The 15,184-nt window shown below is 39.6% G+C and overlaps 1 protein-coding gene across 3 annotated transcripts in view; it reads right to left on the bottom strand.

Moving 5' to 3' along the window:
* The window catches only part of lrfn1 (leucine rich repeat and fibronectin type III domain containing 1), a 189,976-nt gene that overhangs the window by 38,789 nt on the left and 136,003 nt on the right, over positions 1–15,184 (bottom strand). For all 3 annotated transcript variants that reach the window (XM_007554364.2, XM_007554366.2, XM_016672632.1), the window contains one exon: positions 7,242–7,354. The gene's annotated coding sequence lies outside the window, so the exon portion shown is untranslated. The remainder of the gene's footprint in view (positions 1–7,241; positions 7,355–15,184) is intronic.

Raw genomic sequence — 15,184 nt, 5'->3', positions numbered from 1 at the left:
CATCCATCCATCCATCCATCCATCCATCCATCCATCCATCCATCCATCCATCTATGCTAGTAGCTGGATATTATTGATATTTTGAATCTCTAAAACAGCTATCCATGCTAATACAGGTGCATCAAAGTGAACTGATGCACCTGTTCTTGTCTGAGTGCCATGGCTCTCCGGGAGCTGGAAGAACAGATTAACTGAACAGTCCGTCTGTAAAGCCTGCAACACCAACACTGAATGTGACTGATGGTTTCCAATTGCACATTTCTATAATTTACTTCATGCACTAACGCAAACCATAATCTTAGTCAGCAGGACAACCAGCACAATCCCATTATTGCACTTTAATATAGCTCTGCCCATGCCACTTGTCCATAATAGTACACCCATGCAGGCTCATTGTGCTGCCAGGACCACTTATAAGATCCCTGCCTCATGTGCAACTCCCCCACCTCCTCGCTCTCCCCTGCCTATGAGCCAATGCAAATTACAGTAACAACTTGGACGTGAGCATAATCTCAAGTGGTGCGAGCTGGGCTCCACTGCGAGGCATGCAGGCAGATGGAAGCGGAGCCTCTGCCAGGTCTCTCTCTCTCTTCAGGGGTCCGTCCCACTCGTTCTGCAGCGCGGTAGACAGTGGAAGGAGCCGTAGCTCTTGAGCACATATCGTCTGCTGCTATCCTGCGGTCTGTGGCCCATATGCTGCATACGCTGGTAGATCATGTGAAAGGGAGAGGTTCCCCCCCTCCCACCCCTTTGTCACGGCATTGTTCGGAAGAAATGTGCAGATGGACGGCGTGTAGCAGCAGCAGCAGTGCGTCATGAGCCACTTACAGAGCACAGCAAAGGGTGGAAACCTGAGGAAGGACATCCAGATGTTCACATTTGCGATGAAAGTGAGAACACTCGATTTGTATCGCCGTGAACCGGGAGGTAGAAAGAGCTTCGCTCTGTGGTGATATGCTGCACATTCATAAAACCGTACTTTGAAAAAGGCTGCCACTTGTGTTCACATAGCAGTTCCAAAGAATTTTAATTTCACTAATTAATTGAATTACTGCTACATATTTTTTTTTGTTTTAATCAATGTGTCAAAAGCTTAACATACATTCTTTTTTTTATTGCAGCAGCATTTTTCACACTGTGATTTTTATCTGAAAGACCCAAGCTTTAAATTACATTATTCATGCAGTAAGGAAAGTAAGCCCAAGTTAATATACAATTGATTTTCACAAAAGTAACAGAAAGCGCGATAGATGGTGGCCATGCTGTTAATGCTCTGCTTGAGCCCTTTTTGCCAGATCCACAGCCCCGAATGTTTGAGAGCATTTCTACTGGTGAAAGCAAAACGGTGAGAGAATTGACAGTTTCTCTTTGTGCGATCTCAAAATCTAAGTCCTCAAAGGTTAATGCGGTGCAACTTTTAGATGTGTTTCTGCTTTATCACACCTGCATCAAATCAATCGGTCTGTATAAACTGACTCCATGCTGACAGAAAAAATACACAATTGCAAAGCTCCTTTATGACTTCTTCTTTCTCTTTGACTTAAACTTCTCAGTTGCAAGGCGCCAGAAATACCTTCGTATGAGGTGCTTGTGCTGAACTCTGTGGTGTGAGGTATTACTGGGAGTGTAAATTTAATTACGTAATCTCACTTTTCTTGAGTTTATCTCACAGGTTTTCTACAGAATTTACATCAGGAGACAATAATGGAATAATAATAGGCATGTATTTATAGAAGTCATAATGCCATGCACTCTAATTACCATTCCCTCCAGGGTGTTGCAATGTTTTTTGATTTGTTTTTTGTGATTGCAGAGGCCTAACATGACTGATTTTGTAGCACTTTTTTCAAAAAGTTGTGTTCAAAGTTGCAAGCTTGTTTTAGGCCATAACATGGTTTTGCAAAAAGGTTGGAATTGCTGCAGCTAACCTTCACAAAAAAGACACAAGATTTGAACAAAGTTAACATCTAAAGTGCAGATAACACTTACACCTTCCTGTGCCTTCCTGAAATAGCATCCTTAATCGAATTAAAAATAATGTCCTGAGGAGTTGTCAAAGTGCAAAAGAAGAAGACTGTTTATGTAGCATTACATCTCAAACCCCCCCAAAAATCAAAAAGGCAAGTGTTGTTGTTTAGTGTCACACATGCTTTCATCTTGCAGGTTTGGTGTTCAAAAGACCTGGTGAAACAGGAAGTTAAGTTAGAAAGCAGCTAAGGGGATTGGTCAGATAGAAGGAAATACAGGAAGCGCTAAAGTGATTGGTCAGGTTTGCGGAAAAGTTGCAACTATTGGTGAAAATTTGCCGGGTCTGAAAGACGAGACTCTCTCCTGCTCTGCAATTTGCGACGCCCCACCAATTTCTGCACAGGCGAATAAAACGAAATGTATGAAAAGTGAGTCACAAGTATACAAAAAAAAATAATAAATCTGTTGTTGCTTTCTTATATGAAAAACTTGCCTTTTTTGTATTCAAGCCATGAAGTGCAAGTTTAAATCAAACAGCAATCCATATTTTATTCAGAATGAATAAACTGGAGGGTTTGAGGATGTCTACACGGATCACACACTCCTTTTTGTTTCGGAGGCTTGCTTTTGCTCTCACTTACCGTGCTATTCTTGGCCATGAACATAAATGGATTTCTAAAACTCAGTTGTGGGGCCTTGTAACTAATGAGGATACTTATGGGATAAAGTTGCACCTCCATGACTCATTAGGCACGGCGTCACGTTTTTAATGTGCAAACCAGAGTGCTCAAAGACAGACACGTGTGCAGAAAGGCTCAAACAAAGCCCCCACTCATCCCCCCCACCCTGCACGCTACAAAGATGGCAAAAGAATATGATGTACGAGGAAATCAATGGACAGTGAATCAGCTGCCTGTCAAGATGTGGATGTTTAAGTGACTCAGCGTTCAATGTGTTTGCCAACGCTGAGAGTGTCTGTGGCGAACAAAAAGATATCTGACTGACAGGGGAGGGGAGCAAAAAAAAACAGAGACCGGTCCAAGACGGCGAGCACGGCTCCCCCCAGAGCCAGGCGTCTGCTGCGTGCCACTTTGCGCGCTTGCAGGTGCGTGTCATTTCACCAGATTTCCCCCCTCCGCCGCTCCACCCCCCCCATTTAGATTTTCACAGACGTTGTTCTAAGAGGCGGGAATCGCCCTGGTGTGTCGCTTAATTTCTTCAGATGATTAGTGCCCGCGGTAACAAGTATCAGGTGCAGAGATGGAGGTGATATCTTCTTCTGAAGCCTCAAGAATGTCCCCGAGCTTCTCACTCCACACCCCCCTCTGTCACTGATCTCGGCACTTGGTATTCCAGGAAAGACTTGCCAGCGAAGATTCAGATCGCTTTGACAAGAAAAGTAGACCCCGAGACACGAGACGGGGTTCGGGAAGGAGAAGACGGATGTGCACTTGAATTTTAAGATAATACCTTGACCCCCTCCTCCCACCCTCGTTATTAAAAATAATAATATTCAGAGCATGCGTGCAGAAGAGCGTCACTGCAGTTTGTAGTGCCATAAATGTGAGCAACAGAGGATAAAGGTGGAGAAGCTGTTTGCTGGCCGCCTTACTGCCCTCAGAATTGACAAGTAGGATTTTAAAAAAATGCTTAAAAGAGCATCTGGGCATATGCCCAATGTGTGCACAAGCAAGAGTTGCCTTTTTTTCTGTCGTCAGGAAAGGATGAATTTAATTTATCAAAGAAAAACAGACTTAATGATCGGAATAAATGGTTTTGGGGACACACAAACAGCAAGATGTCAAAATATGCAGAGTTATGCAGGCTGTTGTAGATGCTGCTCGCTATGCATACAATGAGGAGGAGGAGAGGGAGGGGGAGGGGGGAAGTGTTGTTATGTTCAATGCTGTTACACAAGCTGGGTAATTAGCTTTGCTCTGGCGTTCCCTTTGAACCAGAGGAGGACAAGTGGCAGCCATCATATTTTTCTGTTCAGTCCCTGACCAATAATACCACAAAGGTCCAGACCACAGAGGGTCAGAGGTTTACACACATCATCACAATTCCTCACACATTTCCCCAGGAGACCGGGGTATACACTCAGCAATGCAAAGTCACTAGAAGCAAAGTGGATCAGATGCAGCAGAAAGGTAACAGTGCAGAACCTGGTCAGAGTGTACCACGTAGAACACCGTTTCCCAACCCAACCCAGGGGAGGGTCAGATAATCAGACGATTACCTGATTATCCTGAATCAGGTCGCAGTCCAGCAAATGCCGTCAATGGAAATCAGTTGGGACCGAAGCAAGGACACACCCAAAACATGCAGGACAGCGTGTCTCAGAGGACCAGCGTTGGGAAACACTGACATAGATCCACGTAATCACTGTACCTCGCATGCATACGGTTACTCTGAGCTGACTGGCCTCCGAAGAGACTGCAAGGATCATTTACTCTATCATTTTGTGCACAGAGTTTTAACTTAAGATTTTACACTGTACTGTGCCATTTAGAATAGTGTTTATCTAGTGCTGCCGGCTTTTTTCCCCCCCATTTTATAGCCAATCTAAGATACAGTCGGTTGCACGGCAACTTTACGAGGGAGCTCATCATCACCGCATATGGACTGCATATAAGTCTGAGACTTAGACTTTTGAAGTTAGTCTCAGTGATTGTTATTACCTTGAAGTGAAAACATGTGACTTAAGCTCAACATATGTGTTTGAGATTTAAATATTTTGAATTTAAATGTTTTTTAGGTCACACTATTGCACTATTGTATAGTTATTAGCAAAATTAGCCAATAATGACTATTTAGGTTAGCTGGCAACAACTGGGAGCAAACCCACTGTTGAAACTTCCTCTTCTAAAATCTTTGCATGGTAGAAAGTAAGAAGTAAAATATAGTGACTAAGTGACAGATAAGATGATTTGTAATTCTGGGAGAATATCATGATTTGCCAAAAAGTTAGCCGCTAACAATGCTAACGTTTAACTAAGAGCTATTTCAGTCTGGATTGCATTTGATAACCAGTAGTTTAAAAATAATAATAATAATTAGACTGATTACTCCATAACTGTGTAATTATTTACTGATTAGATTATTTGAAAACACGACTAATTATTTAAACCATTTTCTCTTATTAAAAAGAAGTGTTATCCCAGAATGTAGCTCAATCTCATCTTATCTCTTTAATTCAGTATGTTGTCTGCTGAATAAGTGACACCTGTTTTTTTTCTAATTTTTTTAATCAATAATATTGATAATAAGAAAGTTTGGAAAATACATTATAGGACGAGAAGAGTCATACTGATTTGCCTTTCATTTTATAGATAGCATGCTTACATCCCGTATTGTTGGACATCGTTTGTTTGTTTGTTTGTTTGGAGGAAAATCCTTTAATCTTTACATATTTGAAATCTCTCGCAGTGGGATACAAATCTCTTGAAAGCCGGCATCCACAAATCATGTTGCTGCCAAGTTGATGAGACTTCATGAGCAGCTACTACATCAAAATCCCAAAGATTTAAGGATCACTTTGTAGCAGTTAGTCTGCATCTCTTCCACTTCGGAGCTTTTTTTTTTTTGCATTTCCTTCTTTAGTGAATGCGTAGAAGGAACACGAGTTGTCATAAATCTGAGCACACTGAATCTAGTCTGTAAAAACTAACTGCGTTTTTACAGACTAAAATCATCATTATGTGCATCGTATGACATGCACTCATCGGCATTAATCTCCTAATTAATGATGTGCTTTTCTTTTATTTAAACCATTTTCTTGGGTTCATTAACCAACTTCAATTAATTTTATAAACAACAATTTGGCTCGTAAGATAGATCGATGACTCCCAGCGACCCTGCAAGGAAAAGCCGTCTGCTCATCTTGTTAGAATCGATGGAGGTGTATTAAGTGAGTTGGTTTCTTGCTGTTGACCTTACTTTTAATCATAGGCCACATATTGGCTTTTAACCTCAAGAATTATTGAGGTTAGAGCGATTTATTTATTCCAAAACCAGCTCTGAAGTGTCTGTAGGGTCATTGTGCTTGGACATATTTTAGTCTATATTTCCAAGGGGAAAAACAAAAAGTATTTAGAAGCAATGACCAGAGGCATAAAGGTGAAGTTGGTAGACCTGAAAGTTTTGTATTATTAAGCACTGTAGTGTCAGAATCATCCTAAAGATCTGCTTAGTTTCGAGGTAATCAAATATTCCGGTGAAGCAATTATCCTCAAACAAACATCAAAACTGATTTTGGAATAAATGAGGAAGACCATTTGGGTTTTGGAAACCAAACACCTTAACTGTATTGAAAATTTATCAAAAGAGCAGAAAAGATCTGAGGTTGAAATGGATCCTGACCTTGTTTGGAATAGAAGAAAATCCATTGCAAGTTTATATTTGCACAATTATTACTTTTTGTTAATTTACTGTAGTTTTTTTGTTTTCCAATTAACATTTTGCATTAAATTTCCATCTTTTCAGAAATACAAAAGCAAACCCCAAACATTGATGCATTGCAAAAGAGCAAAACAAAACAAACACTATACGGTGAGCTCTCCATCTTATCATATATTAAATTATATGAATCATCTCCATATATGATTCACTTTTACCTGTACATTGTTCAAATTAATATTTATTTTATGAATAATCATTCCGTCTTCTGTTAAAAAAATGTTAAATTAAATTAATAAAACATAAAACCTCATACTTTTAATCAATATATGAAAAGTTTTCACAGGAACTGTTTATTGCTTAATGACATGAAGGATAACGCAGCATGTTTTACTCACGAAAATAAAACCAAGCTCTGAATTCTGTCTAAAAACAGCTATTTAATCTGCCGTAAGCAAGAAGCATTATGAACAAATCAACTTTAATTAGCCAGATGTAATCCACTCACCCCTCCTAATGCACATCACTGTGGTGTTTGCATTTCAGAATATTAATTTCTGTTTATTGCAGATCTATTACCAGGCAGTCTCTTGTGTCTGTTTATTCCCCACATATGCACAACAGCAGACATTTTCTGTGCCTCAACCTGCTGAGTAACGCCGGACACCGGCATTAAAATCATTTGACCCACTTCTTCTGGCACCTGCAGTTTTGCTCGACAGTCTGTGTTAAGTTCCCATACTGTCCCACCGGAGCTTGACACTGCATTTTTCACTTTTATTTATTTATTTATTTTTTCTGAGCTGCCAGAGCTCACGGTGCACGGGGCGTGAAACCGCTCACTGTCAGTGTGTAGATATTCAGACAAAACTCACCAAATATCAAGCCCTGGTGTCCATCACAGGTTCAGCTGCAGCATCCTGAACAGGCAGCTGCCAGACAGTCAGGGCGATGCCAAGGACTCCAAATGTTAAGAAAAACAAAACTCCTATGAGACAAAAAAAAAGAAAAAAAAAATCAACATGGTGTGTTATATTCAACACAAACACCTCAACCTCAAGAACTACCTTTCCTTCAAGGCCCTTTAAAAATGTTCCTAATGTTTTTATTTATGATTATTTACCCACCAGAGCATCTTATGACACACAGAAGATGCATCTCAATCTATGAAACGTGTTTTGTTTATGTCCTTGATTTATTATGCTTTGAATCTCATTGAATATATTAATGTTCCCCTTTATGACTGGTCTTACTGTATTTTGCTAATTTAAAAAGTTTTAACATGTTGATGGTAAGCCATATGTTTTAATAATGTCTATCTTTTATGTTTCTTTGCCTTGTTGTTCAGTTGGGTGATTCAGCATTTGAAACCTTGAATGTAAAAACAGCCACAGGCTTTTGAATGCATTGTATCCATAATTATACGCTGTTGACATGTTGGTCTTTTTCTAGCTGCTTTCATTGCTGGTTGTTTAACATGGCAGGCTTTATGTGCTGAACTGAGATCTGTTCTTGTTCGATGACCAGCCTGTTGTAACGTCTCATCAAGTTTTCATATTCAGATCGAGACAATTTTGCAGCACTTGATTGTGCTGTAAAATTGCGCCATTTTCAATCACAATCAAGCAACTATGTTACCTTCAAGTGTTATAAAAAGGTTGCATTTATCAAACATTACTTAAAAGAAAATTGACTTCGCAATTTGACGCCTTGAAATTGGCCACTGTCTCTTTAAGAAGCTTCTGCTTGTTCCGACACCTCACCTTCAAGAAGTCCTCATAGCCATGCCTCTCATTGCTGTTTGCATCTGTTCTAGTGGTGCGTTTACACGGGACGCGTTACGCGCATCAAAAACGCGTCCCGACGCTTCAACTTCGAGACGCGTGTGCACTTTGAATGCAGACGGTTGACATTTTGCTCCACAGCATTTCACTCGTCAGGGGTGTCTGGTTTACATTCATAGTACTGTGGAGGTTCGTCCAGGTCGGGTCAGATGGGTCAAACTCGCTCTAGTCATTGTTTTCCATTGCAGGCCTATTTGTCGGATGAGTTGAATGCTACAACTGCTTCAAATCGCGCAGCCCTAGATATGCGAAACGCGTCCCGACGCGCCTCTACATAGACTTTGAATGTAAACCAGATGCACCTGATGCACAACACGCTTTTGGTGTGAACACATTAGGAGCTTTGAACTCAGAATTAGTTTGTATGATGAGCTCAGCAGACTTGCCGTTCCACCAGGTGTTTGCTGATTGCTGCTACCGCTAGTCTGGAGGAGCTGAGTAGGGAATGTTGCCATGGTGATTATTTGTAGTCTTTCTGTTTGTAGACTTGAATTTATGTATGTTGGTAGATAGTTTCTGCTTTGCAAACCTAATAATTAGCCCTAAAGAAGAGTAGGGATAAATAAAGGAAACTCCATTATTCTTCTGTCATCACTTTATATAATTTCTTATTTATATTGATTTATATTTAGATGTTTTAAATAAATTCTCTTTATTAAAATGTTATTATTCTCACTGTCGTGAAATAAATCCTAATCTGAGAAATGCACAGAATCCACCACGCTTTCTTAAATGTGTTATTAAATACGTTCAGTCGAACAGAAATAATTCATTTCTGACCATTTTTTTAAAGTATCTGATGAATCCATTAATGTATATTAATATAATGAACATAATGGATCAACAGCATTGTTTTTCTTCTTTTTTTTTTTACAAAGGGAATAGCTAAATGTGAACAAAACATTATTGAGAGCTTTGTTTTTTTTCTAGCTAAGTTTAGCAGGCCTTGAAACGCACTTCCAAACAATATTCAAGCAACAAAGGAGGCCGCATTTCTCAACACACCAGAGATGCTGTCATACATTCATAATCTCATTGACTGAGCTTGCTCCTTTTTCCACTTGGCAGCTTTGGGCGCGATATGAACGCTGATCTGATTATGAAACAACAGGAAAAGCAACATAAGCAGCAGCGGATGCAGCGGAGAAACGCAGCCAAAGATACCACAGCTATGAATGTGTGTCCTGTCATTAATATTTCACTGCATCACCGTAGCTATAAGAGAACAAAGGAGCGCGGTGAAAAATGTAGTATGCTTCTTTCTTTTGGTAAAGCTTTGGAATTCATCTGTACGAAACACAGGCCAATCTTCTGCTCATGATGAGGTTTGTGCCAAAATAAATAAATAAAAAAAAATCGGTGATTAATGCCTCTGGATAATTACTGCATGCTGTAAAGCGAGGGTATCACTAGCACGTACACCCACTGACAAAAATAGGAGACGATCTCTGAGAGGTTATTTTTATGGCAACGTTCCTGCTTCCTGTTTGGTTTGGTTTTTTTGTCTTGCCTTTTATGACATTGAGAGAAAGGTGACTGTCAAGGTCAGTTTCTCTTTTGCCCCAAAAAAACTCAAAACAATCGACACGACACAGTCGCGGCTTCACTTGCGTCATGCAATCCATGTGAGATTACCAAATCAGGTGAGCCTTCGTGTATGAAAATACACAACTCTGCACTCAGGTTGAAGCGTTTCTGCGCATTAGTTCGCATTCCGACAGACTCTGAAGCCTCGCCACCTTCCGCTATTCATCCGGACGATGAAGCATTCATGACGTAAAGCCTTTGCTCTTCGATACATCGTCCCAGTCTCACTTCCAATTCCACTTCATCTCGGGCTACACTTGTCAGAGTTGATTAAATTAAGGAGATACAGGGAAAAGCGTGGGGGTTGATGGCGTTCAAGAAAAAACTAAAAAAGGTAGAGGTTCCCAGCAAACCATCACTCAGGCAAGAGAGAACGTTCTGATGTTGGATTAGAAAACGCTAGTTCCGTTTTATCTCCGAAACAATCCACCCTCTAAAGCTCCACAGCCACACCATTTGACCTCTCTCTCTCTTTCTTTCTTTCTTTCTTTTCCCCCCCGCAGGTATATGAAGCAAAATGATCCGCGGTGGCACACAGCTCTGGCCAAAGGACACACTATATCAAGTCATTATCCATCAGAGTGATCCCTTCGTATCTGTGCCAGACAAAGACAGTTGTTAGGGAAACAGTCATTCTCTTGTTCTGTCAGCTGTTACTCAACGTGCCAATGGGAGCGGCTCAGACTTCCGTCTTTGGCCGCGTTCTGTCGCAGGAGAAGAACGGCTGTGGGAGGCATCACAAGAGGGAAAGAGAAGAAACGAATCCAGCAGGCCAGCTGGGCTGGTGGAACAGTACTAAATATTACTTCCAAAATAACCTCCACCTCGAAACTCATCTTCAATATCAATGTGTTTGTTGGACATGAGCAATCCTGACAATGTTTCTGTTGGTTGTCTCTGAAAGTGATTGGAAATGGAAAAACGGTGAGCGTAGTAGTGCTTTATAGCAACCTTCCCTAGAAAAAGCGCAAAAAATAGAAAAGAGCTGGGCTCCAAGGCCCAACATAGGACGTGTTTGATGATGCAAGAGAGATTAAGCTTTTATCTTAATCTGGTGGTTTTGCTAAAAGAAGAGGGTAAATAATTTCACATTTTAAAACACACATAACAAATGATAAACCTGGAAGAACTACATAGTTATTAATCATGCTTTGGAACTGTTCTTTTCTCAGGGTGGGATGATGACACGACGTCTTGAATTTAGCTTAAAAGCAAGAGTTGGATGCACATGTTTGAATTTGATGTAGGCTTTGTTCCCAAACCAAACACACACACAAACACAGGCAAACTAACACATACAGGCTCAAATACTCCAATACTAAAGTTCTGGTTAAAACATAAGAGTCTTACTTTGACCCTACAATTATTGTAGCTATCAACACACTTGTAGCATAATTGTTACTGGTCCTTTGACCTCTCCCTAGGCAGAATTGAAAGTGTTTCATTAAACTGGTTTGTTTCCTGGGAGTGACCCAGCTCTGAAGCCTAGTAAATACCAACATATTGTCTAATAGCCGAGGGTCTGGACCCTCAGCTAACTTTTACACAAGATGGTGTAAAAGTTTTAAATTTTACACCATTGCAAACATTTCACCGTGACGTATGTAATGCGCTAGTTTGACGCAATGAAGTTTACTGGAAAGTGCCTGCACTGCAAACAACCGTCCTTCACCGCAAAGAGAGAAGTGCCAGGCTGAACCTGATGGGTGTTAATGTTGATTCAATATTTGGAAGTGAGATCAACACGGACTGAACGGCTTTGTTCACTTCACCTCCACTGCCTTTGCTAAACTACAGTCAGAGGCAAAATAAAATTGTAAAACAGTGCAGAAAATCAATATCGTTGATTTCAGCGGCTGAAGCTGAACCGGAGAAATTGAGTTCAATGGGAGAAATCCCAGGCATAGCACTGAAGGGAGATGAACATCAAATGGAGTTGCATAGGAAGGCAATGGTCAGGCAACACCTCTTGGGCGTTGCCTACAAATTCTGAAAATAGTTGAAGTTTGGCTAGCTTTGTTAGCTGGATTGGTAGCTAGCTGATGCTAGCTGAATGTAGCTAGCTGGGACCAGCTGCCAGCCCAGTTAGCTAGGACTAGACAGCTTTTCATCCTTTGTCATTCTAACTTCAACTATACTGAAATTGTAAAGTGTCAAATTTAATTCTTCTAACTCAGGAGAAACATACAGCCAGTATCAAATACATATATTTTTGACAACGTAGAGGATAGAGAAACTCTATGATAATTTCAAACTTATGAATTAAATTGTTTTATTTTACTTTTGTAAAATGTTTGTTCTATAATCATTTTACCCTAAAACAATTTAAATCAATTTCAAAGTAACCAAAGTAATATGAAATGCAAATCTATGAGTGCATGGACACAAGATATCCAAAAATCATAAGAGAAATTCTGGAGCTTATACGTGCAGCTGGGTAAGCACCAGATGATTTTTAATAAATCACACACAGCGGTATGAGAACTTCATTTTAGCACAGACTCCTAAAGAGGTTTCTCTGTTTTTATTACAGGCCTTAATTATTTTTAAACCGCCTGACCGGGAGGTTAAGGTCTGAATTGAAAATTATTATTATTTTTTCTCCACGGAGGAGCTCCATTCTCCAACTTCAGCGATCGTGGTGTCGAGATAAAGACGAGCAATAAAGCAGGGCGCAGCTGTAACACGCTTGTTAAAGGACAATCTCAATGTCACATCGGATTTGCACGCAAGTGACAAACCACTCGGTCAGATAATAGTGACACCGCTCAGTAGTTCAGTATAGCCTGATAGCTTTCATAACCATGGGGGTTAAAGTCGTCCTCAGCAGATCTGTGAAGTCGCCTCCTGTCAGGCCATTTCCTGTCTTTACCGGCTGTGGTCACAACTCCGCTTGTCAGCCCTTTGATTAATGGGCTCCTTTTCACATGAGATCATGGCCACTATATGGCAAAGTATCAATTATGTGCTGTACATGTTCATGTTTTCTCCAGCTGTGCACGCGCATTCAATCACTAATTACACCACTAATAGGGGTTTTAAGCTAGCAACACCCCAAAACGCTGAACTAATGGGATATATGTCACTTAGTAAATTAGACATATCCTACTCGGTCTGATCTCTCGCAATAAAAACCGAGGCTAAAACCACAAAAGTGAGGTAATTATTTCAGACAAGCAATTGTTTTTCGTCTGAGCTCCCAATGCACCACAACCATAGATAAAATGCTTTGAAGGAAAATAGCTTGTCGGAGAAGAATAATTGAATAATTAGCTTTTTATTAGCTTCTACAAACCTTTGCCTTTACAGGTCAGGCAAAAATGAATTGGTTGTACGTGTGTGCTCCCCCCCCAGACGATCGATACTCATTAATCTGCTGGTGGAGGAAGGAGAGATTACAGGAGAACAACAAGAACTAATCGGAGGATTGAGCTGAAATAAAACACCATTTCAGTGTTGATTGAGGCAGGTTATTTTATTATTAATATGCTCGCAGACCAACCAATCCACAGCTCCTGTGTTGCTGCAGGTGATATTTTACCTAATTTTAACATATGAGTATAGGTGGATGATATGGGCTTAAAGTTTCATCCTGATATTTTGTGGTAAAAGTGATTATATCAACTATTTATGTCATCTGGTCATGATTTTGTGTCCCACCAACACAAATTCTGTTCTTGAAAAACATTCCCAGTCATAATGCGCTTTTTTTAGGACACCAGTGACATAAAGAAGTGTGATTTGTGTCACTAAACGCACACAGTAACTGCAGTTTTATATATATATATATATATATATATATATATATATATATATATATATTGATATAACTTTGTTGAACAAAATAGTTTTAGGGATTTTAAAACATCATAAGCTGGAAGATATTATCATAACAAGAAATGAAAATCTTATAATGATATTTGTCATGATAAATGATAAACGATACAATAAATTCCCGTTCCTGTGTACAAGTTTAAGTATGGAGCCATAAAGGTGTTGCATGTTTTGAATATTAATATATTAGGCTGAAAACCTGCAACAAATCATAAGGAAATACAGCAATATCAGCACCTCCTTTATGTGTGCAGCTACTGCAAAGAATACGTAGCGAGGTGTGTCGAGAATTGCAATGGTTTATCAGTTTTCAAACATCATAACAGCATTATAAAACAGACAATAGGAGGGAAGATACAAGTGATAACAAATAATGGAAAAAGCAAACAATATTGTGCATCTCTGCAGAGATAGGTTTCAGACATACATAACAATCCAAGTTGAAAATACTAACCAGTATTCATTCCCATGAATTATTGCCTCATGTTATGGCGCTGGAGGTTGTTTAGCGGGTTCTGGTCATGTGGATCTAAATTTATTTCCAGCTGCTGACAATTCCTACCATATTTGTTACCATGGACCAGTGAGGGTTTTGTATTAGGGGCAACAATTTAAACTCTGACAATATTAAACCGATATCCTTAGATGGATTAAGATACTTTTCTTATTGATAAATCTAAAAGCGGTTCTCACAGCTTTTATAGATTGTTTGTTTATAAAGATCCTCATTCGCCATTGCCGTGACAACTGTTACTCTTCCTGGGGTTCGCACCGTAAAAAACACATTTATTAAAGCAACATATTAATGCATTTATAAATCTTCAACTTTAACACTTTATAAGATAAAAACTAAACAAGACTCAGTATCAGCTGATACTGATCTGATGTTGACATCGGTATCAGAAGTGAAAAAAGTCAATCGGTGCATTCCTAATTAAAACTGTGTAAAGTGTGGCTAAACAAAAGTTGATTACACAAAACATTTGTACAGATACTACAATACTTCTAAAAATATTAGATGGGGAATATCTAGATTATTTTTCACCAAGAGCCAAACTAAAGCTCTGGGCATACGGAGATTATAGGGCAAGTGAGACAAGACAGCAGTGTTAATGATTAGTGACATATAAACTGCTGCATTTTGAACACGTTTAATCAAGATAGATTAGTGCATTTGTTTTTCAGCTTATCCATTTCCCTGCCAAAACTTGTCGTTTTGCCAATCAGATGAGCAGAAGTTTGTTTGCTACGTCAGCAATGATTGGCTCTGCTATGATTTGTGTTCAAAAGATTGTGAGAATTGATTGTTGTTGGGACTCTATCCTCCTCTCTACATGTGCTTCGTGTGTTTTTTGCTCTGACTTATGCTGGCACGGTGGAACAAATCTGATTATTGTATGCAACTAATGAGCTGAAGTTAAAACAGTGATAATCGACAGGCTCCATTGAAGAGAGTCACTTCAGTTTAGTGGGAAAGTGTAAAAACAAAATCAGTTTTCTGATAAGTGAGTGATTCAAATCTTAGCACTGACATGCTACAGTAATTGCAATTT

Source organism: Poecilia formosa, unplaced genomic scaffold (assembly GCF_000485575.1).
Source record: "Poecilia formosa unplaced genomic scaffold, Poecilia_formosa-5.1.2 Scaffold63, whole genome shotgun sequence".
Taxonomy (NCBI): Eukaryota; Metazoa; Chordata; class Actinopteri; order Cyprinodontiformes; family Poeciliidae; genus Poecilia; species Poecilia formosa.
Note: the sequence above shows the minus strand (reverse complement) of the source record. Positions and strands in the feature narration are given on the sequence as shown.